An 8,813-nucleotide genomic window follows, 5' to 3' on the forward strand; every position below is an offset into this window, starting at 1 on the left:
TAACCCTTCTTGCTGATAGCCTTTCCTTGCAAGCGTGAATGGTCAAAAGCCGATGCCATAATAGGCAGAAATACTGCGTAGATAGCACGCTTAGAGTGTCCAGAAAAAATTAATGGGGGATGTCTATCTTCTTTCCATAAACCTTTTCGGAGTTTACCCTTCCTGCACGTTTCACAGTAATCTGCGGCATGGATTCACCACACTGTTTTTGTGAAGTGTGGCAAAACGTATGCACCACCATAAGAAAAAAATATGACAATTTATTTAAGTACAACAGGAAGCCACGAGAGGGGAAGATGGCAAGATCCGATCCACCAAAAAGGACTGGGCCTAAGAGTGCAGTCTTGAAAGGCTTGGCCCATGAATCAGGACGATTTGAAACCTATGATGAATGCAGAGAACAAAGGGGTCGATCAGGTGAACAGTAACTAATATCTGACCCTAACATGCAGGGCAAGATCTGTTTTGTTTACCTAATATTTGTTATGCCACCAAAACCAACGTTACTAAAACACTCAGCTAGGAAACTCAACCTTGGAACCTGGACTGCTGGCGTCCACCGAGACCAAACTAAATATGATAACAGTGCCACTCTTTAGCAACAAGTCAAAACATGAAAGTTGCCTTGCATAGCTACTCCAAGATGGCCCTGCGAGATGACACCAGTGGCCCTTCCGAGAATCTACGGAACCAGTCAGTGCAGCAGTGTAGTTCACGGAGTGGCCACCGCGGGAGAAACAGTGGCATTGCGATTGCATTTAGTTTGATTCTCTCATATGGATTGAAGCCACTTTTTCAAAGGAGGCTCCTATAGCAGTTTTCCAACCGAGTGTACTAGTCACATTGTCAAAAACTTAATTTCTTCCTAACAAAAGCCGGCATAAGTCCATTTTTTTCTAGAAAAAGTTAACCTCGAAGGCTTCAGGGGGGGGGGCCGTCCCCCCCCCCCCCTCCCCCCCCCCCCCACACAGTTTCCCCTAAAATCTGCCAAGAAACTGAGGGAAAAGTGAGGACGAGAGCAGGTGTGGATGTCAGGACACCCGAGCTCTGGTTCGAATGATTAGTGGGTACACCTAAAGCTAGGTGCCTTTGTCTTTACTGCACTCGTCAAAGCCGTTCGAATGCGAGAGCCCAAAGCTGGATACTGGCGTTCTGCATTCGAATGTGTTCGACGAGTGCAGCAGAAACAAAGGCTGCCTTTGTCTCCACTGCACTCGTCGAACGTATTGGGATGCAAATGCCAAAGGCTGCCCCCGGCGTTTGGCTCTCGCACTCGAACGTCTTTGACAAGTGCAGTGAAGACAAAGGCACCTAGGTTTAGGTGCCTCTGCGTTCTGATGTCCCTGCACTCTCGTCTCCCCCTCTCCATCAATTTCTCGGCTCATAGAGTTCTGAAAGTTTAACACTGGCAGTGTGCGACAGTAGGCCAGCAGGATGGCATACTCTCCCCTACATGATACGGAATGAGCAGGATCCAAGACAGACAACTCCGGACGGAACGTCCAAGTTTACAACTCTTTGGCGGCATGCGCTAACTAGCTATCATCATCGTCGTTTTTGACGTCACGGGTAGGGCACACTGGGACAGACTGCGCAGATCTTGGAACCTTCGGCTCGACAGTCAGCGTTATGCGCTGTATCGCGCAGCAAAGCCCATTTCGCGCATTGTTTTTATTTGGTGAAGTTATACTTGAAACCGTGCCACGCGTAGTCATGCTAACAAACACTTTTGGCACTAAGGTGTCGAAATGCTGGGATGGTGATGTACTGTTCTCCACCCCAGTACAAAAAGATGGACGATTAAAATAGAATATCCAGCGCTTTACCCCACTACAACATCTAGCTAGCATGGCGAATAGGGTGTATTTATTTTATTATTATTCAGACAAAATAAAGCTGAGAAAGAAATGTCTCATTAAATTGAAAATAGGAAAGCGAAATTCGGGAATCTCTAACCTGTGTAGTAAACACTTCAGTGAAGGAACCACCAAGATACACTCCGTGTATCTTGGTGGTTCCGATGTGTTTTGTAAGTGCTGATTTCTTATTAGTCCCAAGTTGATTCATTTTTGGTCTTTTTAAACCAGTAAACAAACATTTCCTCAAAACAACTGGCATTGACGGTGGCTGGCTTCCAGAGTCGTCTCAATGAAATCCCTGCTTGTTCACTCGATCGACGTGAAGCATGCGAGACCCCCTCGCGACCGAAGCCTTAAATTTAGTAAGTCGGTGACAATTAGCATCCCAAAAAATTAGGTATACACCTGCTATGAATTCCTACCGTTTGTATGTTTAATTTTTCGGTCCCAATTGCGCATAATGTGTGATGCGCTTTTCAGCGAGCAATTTTACATTTGTAAACAATTCTTAGTAAAAATTTGATAGAACTAATTAATCGATCGCCTGAAATTGCCGCGATGTGACAAACTTCTTTGCCGCGTATTCGATGCGGGAGGAGCTAATCCGTCAGTTGCTGAAGAGCATTAGCTCGTCAGCAACTGCGGTGTCGGCGAAATAGCAGCGGGCGGTGTCGTCACGTGAAACGTCACATACCTTGGTAGTTGCCAACAGATGGGCTTGCAAAACGCTGTTTTCACCAACCAAAAAAAAAAAAGAATCTAGTTGCTATTGTTATTATTTTTTGACCGAATGTAAACAGCAATGGCTGCGCTGATGCTTGTTGGAAACGCATGTGCCCAACTTGCCGGACGAGTGTACTGCTCCACTTTTCGTAATTCTGGGTTCCAAACTGGCTCATGTGACGAAAAAATGTTGCAGATCACATAGGGTTATTATAATGTACGCTAGAGGTTCAAGTGGCGCTAGTGTGCCGACGCAAGTTGAAGCAGACAGCAACCAGTCGAAAATTGACTTCCGGTAATGCATTTCTATGGGGGAAAAAAAAAATGGTGCAAAAACGGCTTCGCACGTGTATTTATGTGCACTGTCGGACACTCTCAGCGCGAACACGACGTCGGCGCTTTCTAGCATCGGTGATATATGTGCCAAACGAACGAAGGTATCTGGAAATTAAGGGAGACGGCCAAACATACTGTCGAACCCGGTTATATCACACCCGTATTTCGAATTATTGTTTATATGAAACAGTCCAAACATCCCCTAGAAAATTGCATTGTTTTTCTGTATCGAATGCCCATAACTCCCATGGAGGGGACACTCGATGTAGGGAACGAAGACGAAGGCGGTTCTTCGCTTCTCCCTATAGGTCGGATTGCGCCGGCCGGGAGCACATAGCTCGGGTTGCGGGGCTGGCAGACCGCCAAGCCAGCATACGCGCACCCGGGAATGCTGCGCAGCGAAAAAGCAATTGTATAAAAATTAAAAAAAGCAACCAATAAAAACAAAAGAAGTGGAGGATGGCAAAAGCAAGGGGAAGGGCACCTGCGCGCGTGGGGAGGGCAGGGAGTGCCCGCTGTTGGAACGGTCGCGTGCGCTCATTTTCCCAAACACCGCTGTCACTGTGTGACTCCTTACCCCCCCCCCAAAAAAAAAAAAAGATTTTGTCAGGTGGAGTGTTTTGACAACAAGGGTTGAGCAATCACACTTTGAACGCCTTATGTTTGTTTACCCTTTCCTTTCCCCGTTATTGCTCCCGTTTCCGGCTTGAGCGGCGTCACCGTCAGGTCTCGACACCCCCCCCCCTGAGGTCACATGACCAGACCTGGGGGGGTCACGTAAACCTCAGTTTACCTTTTTTTATACTTTATTCGCTATCAATTTTACTAACCACTTCGTTCTGTTTTCTTTTTAAATCTAATAAAAGTTACTCGCTATCATCAAAACTGTATTGTGTTGTTATTTTATTTTATGACATGCTTTTTAGAGAGTGACAGCATGTTGCGACATGGTGTCCGCCCATCTTGACCTAAAACAAAGTTCTGTGTCACTCAGGGAATTTCACAAAAGTACTCAGGGGAAACCTGAAAAACTCAGGGAATTTGAAAATGCCAACTTGGTAGACACATTGAATAACTCTATGGCAGATCACTACCTCAAACTTTCGTTAATGCGGGACTGCTTTTTAAAAACTCTTTGCTGTTGAGAGGGTGCAAATGCATTGAACCCTATGGACGTTCGCTGGGGCCGCCAGATTTCTTCGTTGCCGCGAGAATTTCGTTCTTGAAAGGTTCAACTATATTAGCAAAATACGAATCTAAATTAATTTATCCCACCCAAAATAAATTCCATGGCTCCTTATTAAACACTGTGATTTTATCCAAGCCTCGGGTAAAAACAGTTTAGCTTTCTCGGCTCCCGATTGGACGCGTCGCAGGTTTCTGCCGGGCAAGCTTTGTCAACTAACGTCCCAACTCTTTAGCCCCGCACACATGGTGAGAGATATCTCGCAGTGGCTGATGTTCGTTCTGAACCTTTCTTTATCCACCGGTGTATTTGGACGTCTGTACGGCAACAAAATGACTGAAAACTTGCAAATTAAGCACAGGTTGTGGATTGCTTGCTTTATAGAATAGCAGACACACAATTCAAGCTCGTGTCCGATTTTGTTGCTCGTGGGACGTCATTTTTTTAGCAGAAATTCACTTTTTCTGCAGTTCTACTGTCCCGCATGGTGGACAAACCAGTCATCTGCTCTTGTTCCCTGCCTAAGTGATGCATGACGGGAGTGCATTCAGGTACACACTTAATTCTCAGGGTGCAGCGAGTGCATGCACGTGTGGAGTGCCGGCGGCGAAACAAACTCACTTCATGTTGCGAGTGGCTGCGCATGGGCACGACTGCAGCGAAACAAACTCGCTATTAGTTTTCACATGTGGTCATGCACTGAGCACGAGCATGTAGCTTCGTCTTGCATCTTGTTCGCATGCAGAAGTTGCTTCGACGGCGTAGCAGAAATTACACTAGCCTTGACAATAAAGAACAAAGAGGCTTACGCCGAGCCTAGACACTGGTGCAAAAGACGGCCGAGCCAGAAAACCTAAGCCAAGTCGCCACAAAATTATGTTTCGAAATGGCTGAATAGGCAAGACTGAACTGCCACCAAACATGTTCTGTTGTAGAACACAAAAGTACATGCCCTGACACGAGCGTCCAAAATATACTTACAATGGCTAGCGACGCCTCATAAAGGTCATGCAGTGACCCTCTGCTTGGCCGATTAAGCCACACGCAGTGCCGTGCAGAGTACAGGACGACGCCCGTGAGCCAGCCGGTGCGGTGACTCCGGGCCTGCCCGTAGTGTTCCGCTGCTACCTTGGACAAGGCGAAAGCGAGCTCATCGATGCCATGATCCCCGGGACCTGTGGTGTATAACTATTGTGATTAAAAGTCTTACAGTCGCCGACCAATGTCACTTAGTCAAATGAAAATGAAAGAAGCGAGATGTCTTCTTCCACATTTTGCTGTTCTCTATTTTTGTTCCTTTTACATCTCTAGTTGTAAGATCAATGTTGACCAAGTTCTTTTTTGTTATCAACTTGTTCGCATTAAAATCTAAAATTTTACATCAGGGTAGAGTTGTAAAACCAAGAGGGGCTCCCAACACACGCATGCAGCCCCCCCACCCCACTTCATGGGGGTTGTCCTACGCAAGTATGTAGCTGCGCTGTAGAGAAGCATGATACACATGATCTACACGGACTTTTAGCTGCATTCTTCCATGAATCTAATGTCCGCCTGGCCGTATAACTTATAACTGTCATAACTTTCACTTTTTCTTTGAAATCTGTAAATGTTAAAAAAGAAAACCTGTATAACCATAGCTAAAAAAAATCTGACACTTGAATTGCTAAAAACAGTTTGGGGACTTCCAAGAGCGATTATTGCATAAAACAGCTTGTCAATGGTCAGAGCCTAGCAAAGCTCAACCAGCATGGCACTGCCAACAGCGCTGATGTCACTTGCATGACACATCCACATGCCGTGCCAATCATACATGGAACGCATGAAAGCATGGCGGGCAGTCCATGCAGCGTTGACTGTTGGTGGCTGCGGAAGCTCGGCGCAGACACAGAAGCACCAAAGGCGGAGGATGGCACATGTTTTCTGTTGCAGCAATGTCCTTTTGCTCGGCACACCGCCAAAAAACATTTCGGATTGGCGTTCAACATTTCTAATGGTAATCGTCTTATCTGTATGTACTTGGCCGAAAGAACCGTGAGGACATTGAGAAAATCGTGTTCCGCAGTCAATTTACCTGCCCTTCGTAGTACACTATGTACTGGCACGTGACGTTGCTCTGTGTTCCTAGTATTATATTTCTCTTTTTTAGATGGCTGCAAAAGACGAGGACAAAGACATTACAGCAGCACTGCCAATAGTTTCTCCATGTTGAGTGCTGAATTCCTGTGAAGCAGGATACGTTTCTCAAACCTTGCTGGCGCCATGGCCACAAAACGAACAAGTGATATCAATGCATGCCTTTTATATGGTCAGTGACAACTCAAGAAGGTAGGGGAAGAAAAAGGAAGGTGGGAGAGGACGAGATGGATGCAGCGCCGGCAAAGGGAGAGGGTTTGACCAGCATTGTGCCCGCTTCCTCCTCTCCCACCTTCTTTTCCCTGACCCTACCTCCTTAACCTACAACATAGTTCAAATCAAACTGCAAAATTTCTTCGAGGCTCGAGAGTGAAAGCAGCTTGTCAGGATGTATTTTGTGTGAATACCATTTAGCTGAAGTACATTGTTTTTGTGGACTCAAGGTACGTGGCTAAAAAGTCAATGCCAGATGCCAGGGATCTTTGTGAGAAAAAGAACACTTAAAAGATATCCTCGGCTGCAGTTGGCTCTTTGAGTCACATATTTGACGATAGGTATTGTTAACACATATTTATGTGAACACCAGGATGCTGTTTTGATGGTAACATACTAAATGGTGATAAAAAAAAAAAAAAAAAAAAAGCTAGGAGTAGAAGCACATTATCTACCTTTCCCTACCAAAGAACAATGAAACGATTAGTCACCTGCTCAGGACTTTGGTCGTCTGCTTAGTTGTGGGCGACGCCTCTGCGAGCATCAACGACAGCCCCCATTCTAGCGTGCAGAGAGCCATACAGTGCTTCTGTAAAGGATGCCTTCACCATCAGACTTTTAACAGAGCGGTCACTCCTTTTTTTTTCTGCGCACCGAACGAAAGGACGGTACAGTAGCAGACGATGCCAGCATGCACGGCTGCTGGCGTCACTGCGTGTGCTCCAAGCTTCCGCGGGTGCTTGCGGTCCTCGCTGCATGGAGCACTGGCTACGCACTCGCGTGCTCCCTTCAAGATTGGACTGCTCAGTGCACCGCTAGGAAAAGCAGTACAAAACATACCGCGACGATGCATCAGGGGCATGCACTGGTCCCCTGAAGTGTGCTTCGAACCATGTGCAGTGCAGGGTGCAGCACAGCATCCGCGTGAGTCAGCCGCGGCAGTGATTCGGGGCTCGTAGTGTTCTGCGGCTGCCTTGAAAAAGTGAGGGCCAGCTCTTCGCACCTCCTCTGAAAAATGTTTTACAACAGAGAGGTCAGTTATCTCCCTGCCTCTCATTGCCTTTCTGCTGTCCTGTCCTTTGTTCGAGAGCAATCGCTGCTATATTGTGTCTCAGCACGATCACCTTAGTCATACAAAGGAACGTGCAAATAAAGATCATTATTATTAAAGCACGTTTTACCTTCACATTCAAACTTCGGGCCTCCTGCTTTCTCCTCGCGTGTGGCGGCAAGCGTCTGTTGAGGCTACCATGCTTCGAGACGATCCTCGCGTGGTTCAGACCTGCGTTAGATTTTTTTTTTTTTTAATTACGCCCTGGCAGCTCGTTTAAGCGCCTCTCGGCGTGTCCCCGCGCAGACAGTGACAGGCGAAGCATCAGATTCTACGCTTGCTTCGTTGGGCCTTCCTGTCTCGTTGAAAAACTGGATCGAAGTCTGTGTCGATGGCATGCAATCATTGCTATAGCGACTTATTGAGCACTTGCGGTCATACGGAAGCTTCCAAAATTGTGAGCGCGCTCCTAAGCCTTTGCGGAGGGCTCTGCTAGCCGTCACGTCCGCATGTTCTACCGAACGATTTCGGGCGAGCGGTTGGTAAAGGCAGCTCAAGAAACAAGTCGACACGTTGAGCGCACGAAACCCAATTCAAATCCGCTTGGATGGCATCAGCATTCAGCACGTTCAGCACCGACCGACCATTCCCGCCATTTCTGGTAGCGCCTTTGTTCCCGGACGCACCGGACTAAATTATGTCAAACGACTCCAAACGGAACTGAAGCAATAAAGTGCGGTGAACACTCACCTTTACGAATACCTCCTGTTCTTGGTGTTCTTGGAGATGTACGAGAGGTATTTGGCGGCTCTGGCGGTTCGCGATCGACGCCGGCACTTATCCGGCGAAACTTAGTGCATACATTGTTTTTGTTGTCAACGGCTGCCACTGCGCACGGTCAACCTCGTTCCACTCGAGAACTTGAGCTGCTTCAGCTGGTTATCGACGGTTAAAACGTCGCCACCCAACACCTGAACGTAGAACGAAAACAAAAACATTGCCCCCGCGGCCAAGGGCGCCAAGGCGGAACAGAACGGAACCGTACCAGCCAAAATTAAAGAATCAAGCAAGGAAAAAAAAAAATTAATAAAAAGTAAAAACAAACAAAAACAAGAAAAGTACTTTTTTATATATTTTTACTTTAAAACGTCATCTAAAAATCAACAAAATAACAAAACCGGAAGTGACGTCATTTTTTTTTCAGCCAATCGGCGTTTTCAGTTTTACTGCCCCGAAACGCTTGTGTTGCGACACGATCGCCGCCTGGCGTTGACAGACGGCATTCAGTACTGTCGGCCGCTTTGGTATGGGC

At 46.8% G+C, this 8,813-nt stretch overlaps 1 long non-coding RNA gene across 2 annotated transcripts; it reads right to left on the reverse strand.

The window, feature by feature from the left end:
• Nucleotides 1-63: 63 nt before the first annotated feature.
• Nucleotides 64-8,542, reverse strand: LOC115312947. Of its 2 annotated transcripts, none has more exons than XR_006076582.1 (5): nucleotides 8,252-8,542; nucleotides 7,632-7,732; nucleotides 6,942-7,458; nucleotides 5,086-5,279; nucleotides 64-382 (listed from the first exon to the last, which is right to left on the reverse strand). It is a non-coding gene; the product is annotated as an uncharacterized LOC115312947 (long non-coding RNA). The 2 variants fall into 2 exon arrangements; XR_006076583.1 differs by having other exon boundaries at nucleotides 72-382; nucleotides 7,291-7,458; nucleotides 8,252-8,470.
• Between the last annotated feature and the right edge of the window lie 271 nt (nucleotides 8,543-8,813).

The sequence above is a fragment of the Ixodes scapularis genome, unplaced genomic scaffold (genome assembly GCF_016920785.2).
Source record: "Ixodes scapularis isolate PalLabHiFi unplaced genomic scaffold, ASM1692078v2 PGA_scaffold7__128_contigs__length_106722199, whole genome shotgun sequence".
NCBI lineage: Eukaryota > Metazoa > Arthropoda > Arachnida > Ixodida > Ixodidae > Ixodes > Ixodes scapularis.